Here is a 15,463-nt window from a genome sequence, read left to right on the forward strand (position 1 = left end):
TATAGAGTAAGGTCTAGAAGATAACGTTACCATGTCCAAGCTGGTATTGCTCACAGCACGATAGGGCAATAAATCGAGAGACAAGTTGTTGGGGCGAGGAATAGTAACTTTATTTGGAAAGCCAACAAACCAAAAAATAGTGGACTTGTGTCCCAAAGAACCATCTTGCCTGAGTTAGAATTCAGGCTTCTTTTATACTAAAAGGAGAGGGACTAAAGCCAAACATTTCCTGGTTCCAGTCAGTCTCTGGAGAGGATGTGTTCATTTCTTCCTCCCTGCAGTCATTCACAGGTGGGCCTGGTCAGGATGTTTCCTGTGAGCTAAACAAAGGTATTTTAGCTTCATGCTCATTATCTGGGAGGCAGGGTTCCCAGAGATGGGCCATGATGTATAATTTAAACTTATAGGCAACATCTCTTTTGTGATTAACTTATAATAGAACACAAAGGTTGTTCCCTATCACAGTTCCTCACTGTCAGTGTCCATGTTCCACAGTCTTGTGGAGAAAGGGATGAAGACCACTCTGGCTACTTTCTGCTGAATGGGGGCGATGAATATTCCTTAGAATCTTTAGTCAGTAGTAAAATTCTCTTTCCTTTTTTATCTACAACTATTTGAATCTGATGAAACCCCTTAGCATTTTGCTGTCTAATTTGTAATTGAACTTGGAGTTTTTGTTCCAGTTCCCAATACATATACTAAATTCCTATGCTATTTATTTGGACAAAAAAAACACAAATAGGTTGATGCTTCTCTAGCTACAATGAAATTACCGTTTACTTCAGTTGGATAGGCAGACCTCACGAACAGAGTGTAGTGCTCAATGTTCTACCATATTTGGCAACTGCTAGTTCTTTTAGAGCATTTATGGATTCTCCCACCCAGGCAGACACCTGGAATGGCCTATCATACAATATTTCAAAGGGGCTTAATTTAAGCCTGCTTCTGGGAGCCACTGATCCATAGCAGGGCAGCTGACAAGGCTGTATCCCAAGTTAAATTAATATTCATTTTCTCAGTTTTTCCTGTTGATTGTGGTCTCCAGGATGAATGTTGTTCCAATGCCTTAATCCCAATCAGGGGACAATTTCCTTCAGGAGGGCTTTAACCGATTAAAAAGTACTGATTTTTTATTTCTGTGTGTGTTTTTCTAAAGTGCTGATTTTAAAAACTACTACACACAAAACAAGTGGTCCACAAAGCATTCTCCTTTCCTTTTGCAAGTTTTATCATGCATTGTTAATCATTCACCTGTCTTTTCCTATTAAATTTTAATGGCTAATTGAGACAAACAGTTCTGAGACCGTTCTTCCACCACTGATTAAGACTGGGGTGGCAGATACTGGGGATAATATTCATTTAGCCCTCCGAGCTTTTGGGGCAGACTTGGTGACCTTGCCCACTCCAGCTGCCTTCTTGTCCACTGCTTTGATGATAGCCACAGCAACCATCTGTCTCATGTCACAAACACCAAAATGACCAGAGGAGGATAGAGAAGGTCTCAACACACATGGGCTTGCCAGGCACCATATCCACGATAGCAGCATCACCAGATTTCAAGAATTTGGGGCTCTCTTCCAGCTTTTTCCCAGAACGATGATCAATCTTCTCCTTCAGCTCAGCAAACTTGCAAGCAATGTGAGCTGTGTGACAATCCAGCACAGGTGAATATCCAGCACTGATGTGGTTCAAGATAATCACTTGAGCTGGAAGCCACCTGCTTCCATCAGTGGGTCATTTTTGCTGTCACCAACCACATTGCCATGATGAACATCTTTGACAGACACGTTCTTGACGGCGAAGCCCACACTGTCACCAGGAAGGGCTTTACTCAAAGCTTCATGGTGCATTTCAACAGACTTTACTTTAGTTGGAATGTTGACTGGAGCAAAGGTGACCACCATGACAGGTTGGAGAACACCAGTCTCCCCTCGACCCAGAGGGACAGTACCAATACCAATTTTGTAGATGTCCTGGAGGGGCAGACACAAGGACTTGTCAGTTAGATGAACTGGTGGCAGGATGCAATCCAGAGCTTCAAGCAGCATGGTGCTACTGGAATTGCCATCTCCAGGGCTGACTGTCCAACCCTTGAACCAAGGCATGCTAGCACTTGGCTCCAGCATGTTTTCACTGTTCCAGCCAGACATTGGTACAAATGCTACTATGTCAGGGTTGTAGCCAATTTTCTTAATGTAGGTGCTGACTTACTTAGCAACCTCCTCATAGCTCTTCTGGCTGTAGGGCGGCTCAGTGGAATCCGTTGTTTTAGCTCCAACAACTAGCTGTTTCACACCCAGAGTATAAGCCAGAAGGGCATGCTCACGGGTCTGCCCATTCTTGGAGATACCTGCTTCAAATTCACCAACACCAGCAGCCACAATCAGGATAGCATAGTCAGCCTCGGTCAGCATGTTTTTGATAAAGTCTCTGTGTCCTGGAGCATCAGTGATGGTCACAGAGTACTTGCTGGTCTCGAACTTCCACAGGGAGATATCAATGGTGATACCACACTCACGTTCGGCTTTCAGTTTGTTCAAGACCCAGGCATCCTCTTCAGAGACTTTCTGTCCAGGTGGGATATGCTTCCACCCATCCTGAAAAAGTATCCACAAATACTGGTAGGTATCTGAAATTTCCTGCAGCTCAAGGCATTTGAGTCCAGTCCTTAGTGGCACAGGTTCCTATGTTGCGTCCTCATCTGGGGACGTCCAACAGCAGTCTTTGGGTTTATTTTTAGCACAAATCATGCAATTCTGATTGACTTGCTGGATGGTGTTGTGTAGCTAAGGCTCCATTATATACTTTTGAATCCATTGTAATTTGGCATCTCCCCCGTAATGGGCACTATTTTGAATGTGCTACAGCACAGTGTCCAAGAGTGCCTCAGGGATCAAAACAGCTGTGCACTACATTTCCAGCCAGATGAGGTGTGATCCAAGTGAAACCCCACTCTTTGGCCCTCTCTGTCCTTTTCTGAATACACTCGTTTATATTTTGACAAGTCAATCTGTGGGAGAAGTGATCCTCTTGCCTAGAGGTGTCTATTTTAAATCCAAATATAATAACTGTATACCACAGAGTTATAGCAAATGTAGAAGAAAATTATTTAACAATAGCACAAAGGGGGGAGGCAAAGGAAATTATGTTATTACATTGTATGCGAAATGGAGTAATATTAATTCAAGATAAAATATGATAACTTAAGAATTCATATTCGTAATTATTAGGGAACCACTGGTCTGAGCCATCAGAGCGTGACATTCTCCTGGAAAGTGTAAGTCTGGTTGGAATTTCTCTCTGTGTACCTCTTGCATGTTAACAAGACCCTGTACTGGCAGCCAGCTCAATCATGAAGAGAACCAACCTTAGGATGAAACCAGTGGTGATCACAGAAGGAAAAAGAACCTGGTTCCTTGATGACATCAAGGGCTTGCTGATAGGCACCAACCTCAAGCCTGGTCAGCATTTGGACTCTCAATTTGATGAGATACCAAATTTCCTTATTACTACAGCCATTTTGAATCAGGGCTTTTTTTTTTTTTTCTTACTTTAAGCCAAAAGCACCCAAACTAATATACCATGTGACTATATCATGGAATCATTTAAATTGTGTTTATCAAAAGACTTTGATAGTATGGGAGGGCTTCGCTGCTGGCGCAGAGGTTAAGAATCTGCCTGCCGATGCAGGGGACATGGGTTTGTGCCCTGGTCCGGAAAGATCCCACATGCCGCGGAGCAACTAAGCCCGTGAGCCACAACTACTGACCCTGTGTCCTAGAGCCCACGAGCCACACCACAACTACTGAGCCCATGTGCCACAGCTACTGAAGCCCGCGCGCCTAGAGCCCGTGCTCCACAACAAGAGAAGCCACCGCAGTGAGAAGCCCGTGCACCGCAATGAAGAGTAGCCCCCACTCGCCACAACTAGAGAAAGCCCAGGTGCAGCAACAAAGACCCAACACGACCAAAAATAAATAAAAATTTTAAAAAGTAATAAATTAATTAAGTTAAAAAATAATATGGGAAATATGTATGTCATAACAGTAAGTATAAAAACATTGAATACAAAATGTTAATGCTTTTACTTCAAGGGTTAGCTAGCAAGGGATCTAATATTATTTCATAAGCTTCTAATATACACCAGACACTGTGCATGTTAGGATGGATTCTTTTTTTACTTTATCTTCACAACAACTCTATAACGTTTCATTCATTCATTTATTATTTATTTATTCATTATTTACATTCATTCATTATTCATCCATCGAGTGGGTATTGACTGATAAGCCCCTAGCTAGGGACTAACATTTCAATATGTTCTTTGACTTCATGGAATCTACTTTCCAGTGTCGAGGAGGAGGCATGCATCTTACAAATAACTGTACAAATATTTAACTGCATTTGGGATGAGTTGTGTGAAGGAGACATACAGAGTTTTAAGAGAACATGCATCAGGAGAAATGGATCTAGCTAGGGTATTAGTGGTGGATGAGTCATGGAAAATTTCCCTTCGGGAGTCATTCTTAAGTTCATATCTGAATGCCGCAGGAATGGAGGTGTAGTGAGGTGTTTTCACGGATGGGGTAAGAGTAGGTGTAGAGAACCAGTGGAAAACCTGAGGAAATTAGACTGGATAGCTTCTGAGGTCTGTTGACTTCAAACGTCTAAAGATGTCTTAATAACTTCTAAGCTTTGACCTTCACATAATAAGTCTCATTAGCTTATCAGACAAAAGAAAGGGGCAGGTATGACAGAAGATGTGTGACAAATATCCCTTGACTCCAGCAGACTAGGATGACTTGGGGTCACTGATGGGGCTAAGCTGAGCAGGAATACGTTGCCACTGATGCCGGCCGCAGGAAGCAACTCGGAAACCTGAGTGTTTGTTGATTTTTCAGGGTTTGTTCATTTTGCTCTGCCACATGTCCATAAAATGAAATGCGTTTGCTCAGCGAAGGATTTCGCCATGTGTCCTGTGACCTGCTCTTGCGAAACCATAGTGGTGGAGATCAGGGTGGGCAAAAGGCATTCTCACTTTTCAGGGCTGCTCCGTCACACTCCAGAAAATGGAGTGGGCACAGTAGGTCAGTAAATGCTGGATGCAGCACTGGACATGACTCAGAGTCCATCATTCAGACCAAATTTCCAGTTACTGTTCACCAGCCCTTCATGGGAGACCTCTAGCAAAGACGTTTTGAAACCCATATTTTCTCTGCAAAGAAAAGTTCCCAACCAAGAACCATATGATACACAGATGAAGAATTTTTTGATTCTAGATCATTCTGCCATATATCTTGCACAGGTTTTCCCTCATATCTTAGCTCAGTCATCCTATACCCAAATTCAACCACAGTCCCTCAAATCATATCCCAAAGTAGCCACTCATAGGTGTGACACCCCAAACCAATCTATCCCAAGATGTCCCTCCTCTCCAACACACCCCAAGCAACTCTACCCTCTGCTATTTTAACTCCTGAAGATAGGAGGTAGACAGAAGTGCCCAAAATCTATTCTCACCCTCCTTCTCCATCATTTGGATTGGATGCCTCAGACAAGGTTCCAATCTGAGTTTTTTTTTTTTTTTTGAATCCCTGAGTTGGTTTGGATCTCACCCAAAGAGAGGTAGGTTTCTTGTAGAGTCCATTTGTATTAACTTTGAAGCTACGCTCTTTATCACCTGATCCAAACTCCCCTGACAACCCTGACAGATAAAAATAAATAACAACATGGAATATTTATAGAAAGTTCATGTTCTAGGCACTGTAAGGAGCATGAGCATTATCTGTTTTAGTCATCATTATACTTCTGTAAAGAAAGTTCCATTATTGTCCATTTTAAGATGTGATAACTCAGGCTTAAAGAAGAACCAGAATTCTAAACAAAGCCTACCTGATTCTAAAACCTGGCTGTTAACCCTTGCTTCTATAACCCTCAGAAAGAGAAGAAATGCAACCTAGGCATTAACTCAAGACCCTTCTCTGTTGCCTACCCCACATACCCCTGCAACTATTTTACGGGCCAAGAGTTTAATTTTAGCAGATCTGGAAACTTTAAACAATAAAGTCCAGCCCAGTTCAGCCAGTTTACCATAACTGCTTACCACTGCCTACTCCTTCCTCAAACATACATCTGTTTTGTCCTTCCTTTTTCCTTGTTTTAATACTTAAAGACAAAGTTAAGTATGTGTATACTTACTTACACATCCTTAAGGTGGAAAGGTGTTCAGTGAACTGAGAAAGGACAGGTACCTGGCAAAATTTCAAAATACTTTATTTTTCTTTGTTATTTACCCTTTCAATGCTATTCTCCTAAGTCATCTTTTGGGAAACAATCCTTTCCCTTTCTTCTACTACTTTCTCAGAAATATTTCCGTGGTCTCTGATTATCACATCATGGTCCGCCGTGTGCATATTCCAAACATTTCCTAGTTCCCCAAATCCCTCTTTTGCGCTAGGCACTGGGGGTGCAGACTAATTACGTTACACTATTATAACAGACTGATAATACAACTGCTTGTATCCCATTAGTTGGCCCACGCACACACACCCATTCCTTCTGTTTTCACCAGCTGACACTTCTAACTATGGCTTTAAATGCCCTTTCAAGTAGATTTTGTTTGTTCAGTCTTTTTACTCGACTTCTATTATTAGAAAGAAAGATTATCTGACACAATAAACTCTGGGCATCTGTCCATTTTTATTTTCTTCCTTAGCTCCTATTATCTGTCATTCTGTGCTTTTGGATTTTGGGTCCTACCTAGCCAGCTTGCAAAATAGAATTAGTAAGGAAGAGAGGGCAGCTAGTATGATTTCTTAGGGGGCCTCAACTTCTTCCATCTTGTAGCATACATTTTTTTTAAAGCTTGGCTTATAAATGCTCAATCTGTGTATCCTGAGATAATACTTATTCTTTTCATGTGAACAAATGAACATTTACGCTAAATTATCGTGAAATTTATTGAACAATACACATACTTTAAGAGGTGTGTCATATTCTTTTGTTGCAGACTTATTTTCAACACGAAACTCCACATAATGTCAGTTGGATTTATACAATACCATTATAACTTGAATTTTTTGTGATTTCTGGTTTTCTACTTCTGTGTTTGAGAACTGTTCATCATAGCTGACCTACAGGGACCCTGGGGGAGGCGAGGGTTGTGCGTCCACATGGGGGGCACTGGAAACTTGTCTCTAAGTCTTAATTCTGGTCCCTGCTTGTGCTCATCAACTACCTATTGGGTAAGATTTGTATCTCTAGCTTTGGGCTGACACTCATCACTTTTGCCTGTGGATAAATGTTGCTTAGGAGAAACAGAGATGTGAGGATGGAGGAGAGACAGGGATTGACTAGATATCCTAGGCCATCTCCCACCCAACTTCCATCATGCCCAAACTTCAAGTTTTTTTTTACAGTTCCTATCTTCACAGCAGTCTGCTCCCATAAGTGTTTCAATCTGGTGTTCATCTGTCTGCTCAAAATTTCAGGATCCATGACAGTACCTTATTGGGGCAGATTTATTCTGTTTTTGTTTCTTTTTATTTTTTCCATTATTTCATACAGTTATTGGTTTGAAGAAGACACACACATGTTTGGTTCACCCTCTCCACCTAACTTTCCATTCTTTCTCCCAGGCTGGTCCCACACTCCACATCATATCAGTTCCTTCATATTTGCCTTATACTGTTGCCCTTGCAGTCAGATGAACCTGGGTCAATCCTACTTTACCGTGGATACAAACTCCCCTGAAATAGTACCTGAGTCTTGGGCTTTACATATGAATCTTCCCATGACCCAGTGAACAGTCTTTTCTTTTACCTTCAGGGAAAGCCTCAGCTCAGGAGTATGGGAAGCACTACAGTTGATCCCAGTGGACTGTCTCTGCTGTGCTCTTTTAGAGTCCTTTGAACAGGGAGAGGGAGTAGGTTACTAGGGACCTTCCCACCTCCCTTCCTTACCCTGAAGAAACACCTGTTCTCACAAAGAAAAATTAGGGACAGTCCAACAGAAGCTCTTGGCAACCAAGCCTTGCCTTGTCACCATGGGAATAGTAGCCTGTGCGAGATATTTTTAAAAATTGAACAATGATGCCCAGGAGTAATAATAAAAATATTTTAAAATGGTAAGGGCACCAATTTTTAGAAGAGTCTGTCTTCCCAGGGACCTACTCTAGGACCTGGAGATCATGGCACCTCACTAGCAGCCTAACAGCTACCCACCTGTCCCTATATGAACACACACACACACACACACACACACACACACACACACACACCTCTGCTAGCCTCTTTGGCTCCTGATCTCATCTAAACTTAGTCCAAATCTTTAGCTTTCTGTGTCCCAAACTCATGTATTATAGAGGCTTGTGAATCCCTTTTTGAGCATACTCACTGACCACCTAAAAAACTATTCATGAGAAATATATCTAAGGTAAAATTTTCATTTCCTGCCAGATCAGCCAGTCTTCTTATGCATGAACACTGAACTGCTCAGCTTCTGTGAAATATGTTGAAAAGGAGTTATTATGCTTGTATAGTCATCAATTATCCCAGGAAAGGTAGTGTCTTGAGAATGGGGTGAAAATTAATTTATTTCCCCTGTATATGCTTTTTCTCTTTTGAAGATTGTACCCTGTGTCTATTCAAAAGATAAGGGCTGTTTTTTACTGGGAATATTGCCTCCACTATGAAATCTTATGAATTCACTTATCCATCATATTCCCTTATTAGCTTTTTATTTAATCAATAGTATTTTTCTTCCTTTGTCTTAGATTAATTGACCATGAGTGTGTGGGTTTATTTCTGGGCTCTCTATTCCATTTCATTAATCTATGTCTATTTTTTTGTGCCAGTACCATACTGTTTTGATTACTGTAGGCTTGTAGTATAGTCTGAAGTCAGAGAGTGTGATACTTCCAGTTCTTTTCTTTTTTTTCTCAAGATTTTCTTGGTGATTCCAGGTCTTTTGTGGTTCCATATAAATTTTAGGATTATTTGTTCTGGTTTTGTGAAAAATGTCCTGGGTATTTTCATAGGGGTTGCATTTTAAATCTGTAGATTGCTTTGGGTAGTATGGACATTTTAACAATATTAATTCTTCCAATCCAAGAATACATGATAGATTTCCATGTCTTCATATCATCTTCAGTGTCCTTCATAAATGTTTTATAGTTTTCAGAGTATAAGTCTTTCAGCTCCTTGGTTAAGTTTATTCTTAGGTTATTTTATTTTTTTGGATGCAATTTTAAATGGGATTGTTTTATTGTTTTCCCTTTCTCATGGTTCATTATTAGTGTATAGAAAAGCAACAGATATTACCTCCACTAAGGAATCTTATGATTTGCTTATTCATCACATTCTCTTATGAGCTTTTTATTCAGTCAATAGTATTTTTCCTAGTGCTCAGAGCTGAACAAAAATTTGCTTCTATTATAGATGGGCAAAGTACCAGTTACTCTCCCTCTGCTTCCACTTGCATCCCAATAAGATGACATCTCTCCAAAAGATTCATTTCCCCTATTCATCTCCCTCCCCACATCCATAAGAGTACGACGCGTGAGACAAAATGCGCTACTCCTCTACCTGTGGTCCCCCTGAGCCAAACCCTGAATGTTTCAGCTCCAGATATTATAGAATTTCCCTTGCAGTGAGTCACTTCCACTTAAAGAATGCTTTTTTAAAACTTTTATTACACATTCCCAGAGTGTCTATCACTGTCCATTTAGATTTAACTATATAGATAAAATTTGCCAGACTCTTTTGCTCACCACTGTTTGCTCTCCTTTTTTTCTGCTCCTAACTGAGGTCTCTGCTCCTATTTATTTGATGTTTGGTTAGAATTCTTACTCTAGTATTTTCTATGTATGAGTATGTTAGTGATATAATTTCTGAAGTCTTCCAAATCCACAATATGTTTCTTTGACCCTGTGACCCCATTGGTTTTAGAATAACCAATTTTTTTTTTCCATTCTAAACGAAAGGAAATTGAGGCTCAAAAAAGAAGGTAACCTGTTCAGGTCACGTAGCTAGTAAGAAGCGGGTGACTAGTAATGGGGGGTGGGGCTCAGATAGGGAGTAACAATGAAAATCATAGGATAAAATAGAGTTTAACCCAACTTCAAGTTTATAAAATGGTGTAAGAGTGCAAAGAGCTGGCCAGAGGTGAGGCTGGCATGGGTGTGCCCCATGTCAGTACAGGGAACCTAGTGCATGTCGGTGCACTCCACTTTATACCGTGCTGTCCTCCCTGGGTCTTCAGGGGTGTGTGACTGCTTCTCATCCTTGGTGCAGCTAGGACCCAATGATTATAAATCATAATAAAAATCTCTACACTCTGTGTAGGTTTCTCACCATGTTCTCCTTACATTACACAGAAACAGGCAACCATGCAGGATTCCTCATTTCTCATTAGTTCAGGACACAGTTTGGGTAAGAAGTTCAATCCAAGATCAATTCCTAGGTGTCCTTGGCTCCTGTGTATGGGATGGAAGTCAGATAGTGTGGGAATAGGGTGTTCAACCATCCCCTTTACTCTTTTCTTCAGGGGCAAATCCAGTTACAGAGATGAGGTCTTCTGGCTCCTAGGCCAGAACACTTTCTACAACCACAAACGTCTTACGTGACAAGATGCTGAGAGAAACAAACAGCAGAGTCTTTGTGTATCAGACATTTACCTTTGCTACCTGTGGGGGGTGAGGACTGAAAATGTGCAATTCCTCACTAAAAATCAGAGAGAAGAAGGGGAGACTATAGATAACTGGGGGAGAGGGAAGGGCTGGGTGATACTGGCCCTTAGCATTGCAAGAATGCAGCAATTAGGAGAGGCGTGAATAAACAGTCGCCATATTCCCTCTACTCCTACCCCAGCCCAGGGGGGTTTCAGGATGCACTGGGTAAGGCTTTCTCCCTCTATCCCCAACCTTCTGGCTTTGTTGCTTTTGTCTAAAAGCCCCCAGTGTTCAGGACTCCTTCCTGCCCCTCTTGAAGCTTTCATTATTTTTTTTAAATTTTATTGAAGTATAGTTGATTTACAATGTTGTGTTAATTTCCACTGTACAGCAAAGTGACTCAGTTATACATATATATATTCTTTTTTATATTCTTATTCATTATGGTTTATCACAGGATATTGAATATAGTTCCCTGTGCTATACAGTAGGACCCTGTTGTTCTTTGAAGCTTACATTCTAGTGCAAGGAGACAAAAACTAAACTAACAAAAAATAATGATATTTACTATACAGTGAAATGTAGTATATGAAATATTGGGATAAGGGGACAGAAGATGACAGAGGAGGAGAGGAAAACATTTTATAGGGAGTGGTCAGGGAAGGCCTCTCTGGAAACCTGGCATTTAACAGAGATCTAAAGAAAGAAGGGAGAGAGTCAGGCATGTACCAGGCCTGGGGGTTCCAGATCAAGGAAGTTCTCCAGGAAGCGCCCAAGATGCTCCACTGGAGTGAATGAAAAAAATACTTCCACCTCCATTTATAATTTTACCCCCAAAATAAGAAATTAAGTGAGCTAACATTTAATGTATCAATTACAAAAGAATATATACATATATAACATAAATAATATATATGGAGTGGATGCTCAGTTAGTTAAAAATTGTAGGGGTGGGAAATTAAAAGTTCAGAGATTACTCCTGCCTAAGGCCTCCTGAAAGGCAAGCGTAGATTTTATCCATGTCTTTGTCTTCAGATGCCATCATATTATCTGGAACAAAATAGGTATCACTATTCCGTGTATATATATTTTTAACTCTCCTGTATATCTTTTTTATCTCCTCTACTTCATAGCAGAGCTCTTTTTTTCTTTTCTTTTTTTTTTTTTTTTTTTGTATTTTTAATAGCAACTAGGCCTATGCCTTGCGGACGGGTCCCTAATAAGTGAATAGATGGTCGGAAGGGTGAATCTATGTGGGGAGAGGTGATTTACCGGAACTGCATGCACTGAAACGCTGCAAAGGCAGCCTTGGCACAATCAAAAGACCTTGGGCGTTGGCGGCTGACGGGAGTCAAGATCACCCAAGGGCTGCCCACGGGCAATTTATTCACCTTGTTCCCTCATCTGTGAAACAGGAAATGGATTAAAGGCAAAGATGATGAAATGAGACAATCCCATGGCAAACACCAAATCACAATGCCTGGCATTTAGGGGGTGGTTCCCACCTTTCATCCCTCACTCTTCTCCCCTCATCCCCACCCGCCAAGCAGCCCGCTCTGCACTGTCAGTGCGGGAAATAGCCGCTAAGACAATGACAGGTAGCGGAGGACTCAGACTCCCTGACTTCAGACTATACTACAAAGCGACAGTAATGCCTTTTACCAAAACTACAAGGACCCAGAGTGATGGAGACACAAGTTTGCCAGAGACTGGTGAGATGAGCCTCAGTGAACTGAGAGGAAGATAAGTTGGGGGCGGTGGGGGGTAAAGGTTGAGCCCCCATGAGCTATTGCAGCCTTGGACTAACAGGGGTACACTCAGGGACCACGTGACGCAGCAGGCGGCACCTCCACCTCTCCGTTCCCTGCCACGATTGCAGCCCCCTAAAGGGGTGGGAAGCTCTTGGGGGCCAGAGCACGGAAGTTGGGCAAACCACACCATGCTGCCATTGGCCGTCATGACTGTCAATTCTCACCCACCTCCGCTTTCCCCCGCCTCCTTCCCCCTCCCTGTTCCCCAGGCTGGTCCTCTGGCGCCATCTGCAGGCCGCACGGGGAACTCCATCCGCCCTGAAGAGGCTTTTGCCCGCAGCGAGTACTAGCTGCTCTAGGGCTGGGCGAGGTTCTTTCCGGCTCTGCTGGTGTGCCGGGTCGGACCTGGAAAGGGGCTGTCGGCGCTGATCTGTCCCAGGAGCAGTGAGGGAGGGTCACAAAGGGATAGGTTGGGGCATCGGGGAGCGGGACTGGAGTGGAGCAGCCCCGGGAAGTGCTGAGATGGGCTGGGGTAGTGGAAGCTGATTAGAACAATAGCGGAGAAGCAATGCCTGGGGCGGGGGGAGCGGACGGGAGGGGAGTCACGTGCCAACTGCTTGGTAGGTCATCCAGGCTCTGCTAAGAGCTGTGTGTCTTGAGGCCAATTGCTTGATGTCTCTGTGGAGACAGTTTCCTTTGAAATGGGGATGACTGTAGCTGCCTCCTATGGCTGTTATAGGATATAAAATTAGTTAATATTTGTAAAGTCCTTAGAGTAGTTTTGTTCAATGAAGAAAGATGGTCACCAGCAGCATTGGCATCAACTCTTGAGAAATGCACCTGGCCACACTCTAGCCTTACGGAATCAGGATCTCAGGAATGTGTTTCAACACGCTCCCCAGAGGATCCTGATGCAGCGTAAACTTTGCGAAGCACTGGTCTGAGTTTCTCAGGCAGATCTGTTGATGCCTCTACTTGTTAAAAGATGCAGGTTACGGAGACTCACCCCAGACCTATTGAACTTACACTGGGATTGAGTCCCAGTGTAAGTTCTGTGGTTTTTCAATGCTACTCAAGTGATAAGTCTGAACAGAAATGGATGGAGAATCACAAATGGGCAATCACTTTAATTTACAAATAGGGAAATAAGAACACCCACCCCCACACCAAGAGGCAAGGGAGCTTGCCTAAGGTCTCCCCGCAGGGTCCTAAGAAGCTGTGAGGCTCTAAGGTTAAACTCCTCCTGGACACCCCTACACCCACCGCAACTAGACCCATAGCCTCCAACAAACTATCCTGTTTCGTAACCTGTGAAATGGGGGCAAAAGTCACACCTAGATCAAGGGGTGACTGCGAAGATCAAATGCGACCCAGATAAGTCCCCACTGGGGATATAGATTGGACTGAAGTGTCCAATACAGTATTGGAGTATAATTGCTTTACAATGGTGTGTTAGTTTCTGCTTTATATCACAGTGGATCAGTTATACATATACATATGTTCCCATATCTCTTCCCTCTTGCATCTCCCTCCCTCCCACCCTCCCTATCCCACCCCTCTAGGTGGTCACAGAGCACCGAGCTGATCTCCCTGTGCTATGCGGCTGCTTCCCACTAGCTATCTACCTTACGTTTGGTAGTGTATATATGTCCATGTCTCTCTCTCACTTTGTCCCAGCTTACCCTTCCCCCTCCCCATATCCTCAAGTCCATTCTCTAGTAGGTCTGTCTTTATTCCCGTCTTACCCCTAGGTCCTTCATGACATTTTTTTTCTTAAATTCCATATATATGTGTTAGCATACGGTATTTGTCTTTCTCTTTCTGACTTACTTCACTCTGTATGACAGACCCTTGGATTTCTTTTACTGGAGAGAGAAAAATTCTGGCTTGCTGGCGGCCTCCTTCTTGGAGCCTCTGGTGTCCCGGGAGGGAGAGCTTTGCCCTTCCATGAGTGCACTGTCTTCCTAGGATAGGATGGACCAGGGGTCTCTGTAGACAGTTTAGCTGCTAGGCCTTCAGGGCTGACCCTATGTGGCTTCTGGAAATTTAGAGACCCCACTCCTGTCCTCTTTTAAAAAGGAGGACAACTTCTAAGCCAAAAGGAGGTGAGCCCACTGTGAACTCATAGGAGAGGGGGAATAGACCATTCCTTCTGTGCTTTTGCGTATCTCAGGGCCAGTTCTGGAAGAGGATATCCAGGCCTTCATCCCCAGCTCCTCCCCAGAGGCCAACGCTCTAGCCCTCCATGCTGCTTTTGCCTTTGTACATCCGATGACAGTTCCCTTCATCCCTCATCTATCAAGTTCAAATCTACATCACTCTCTCCCTCTTCGGCCGCCCGCATAGTGTCCTCAGGTAGAGGCAATAGTCTCTTCTCTTTTCCCAGAACATGTTGTTTGCAACTAAATACAGAAATCAGCCCTCTCTGTTAGGATTTTTTGAGTGTTGGTGGGGGGAGAGACATCTGTCAGGATTCATGGAATAGTCACTATTCCAAAGCACTGGCCTTGCCCCCTGACTCTCTCAGGCTTGGCTTTAGTATATGATGAATTCCCATCTCTCCAGAACATGTGAGTGGTCTTTACCTCATTACGGGATTGACGACAGTTAAATAACCCAACCACCTGCAACTTGGCCAGACGTATTCTTGTCACATTTATAATGAAATGCAGACTACTTATTACATACGGCCAACAAGGTGCTGAGTCCAAGGGACTGTGCAGTGTGTAGTCTTATCAAAGGCAAACACCTGCTCTCAAGGATGTCAAACTATTTCAACAGCATCATCTCAGCATCAGCTGAAAGTGAAGTCTCCTTGGTGACTCAGCAGATTCCTTGAGCAATTCCTACTCTGTCACTGTTGCCAAGTTGCGGTGGGTTTGCATCGAAGCTTTCAGAGCACAGCCTCGAAAGGGAAAGCAGTGCTGGGGCTCTGCCACGGACCTACAGGTCCTGATTCAGCCAGCTCTAGGCTGTTAGTTTTCTGGTGAGGGTCAGTTTTACACTTAAGACAGAAATGGAAGACTGCCACCTAAAATGACAT

General features: G+C 43.0%; 1 pseudogene; it reads right to left on the reverse strand.

The window, feature by feature from the left end:
* Nucleotides 1-1,355: 1,355 nt before the first annotated feature.
* LOC116758229 lies at nucleotides 1,356-2,429 on the reverse strand (annotated as a pseudogene).
* Between the last annotated feature and the right edge of the window lie 13,034 nt (nucleotides 2,430-15,463).

This window comes from Phocoena sinus, chromosome 8 (assembly GCF_008692025.1).
Source record: "Phocoena sinus isolate mPhoSin1 chromosome 8, mPhoSin1.pri, whole genome shotgun sequence".
Lineage (NCBI taxonomy): Eukaryota > Metazoa > Chordata > Mammalia > Artiodactyla > Phocoenidae > Phocoena > Phocoena sinus.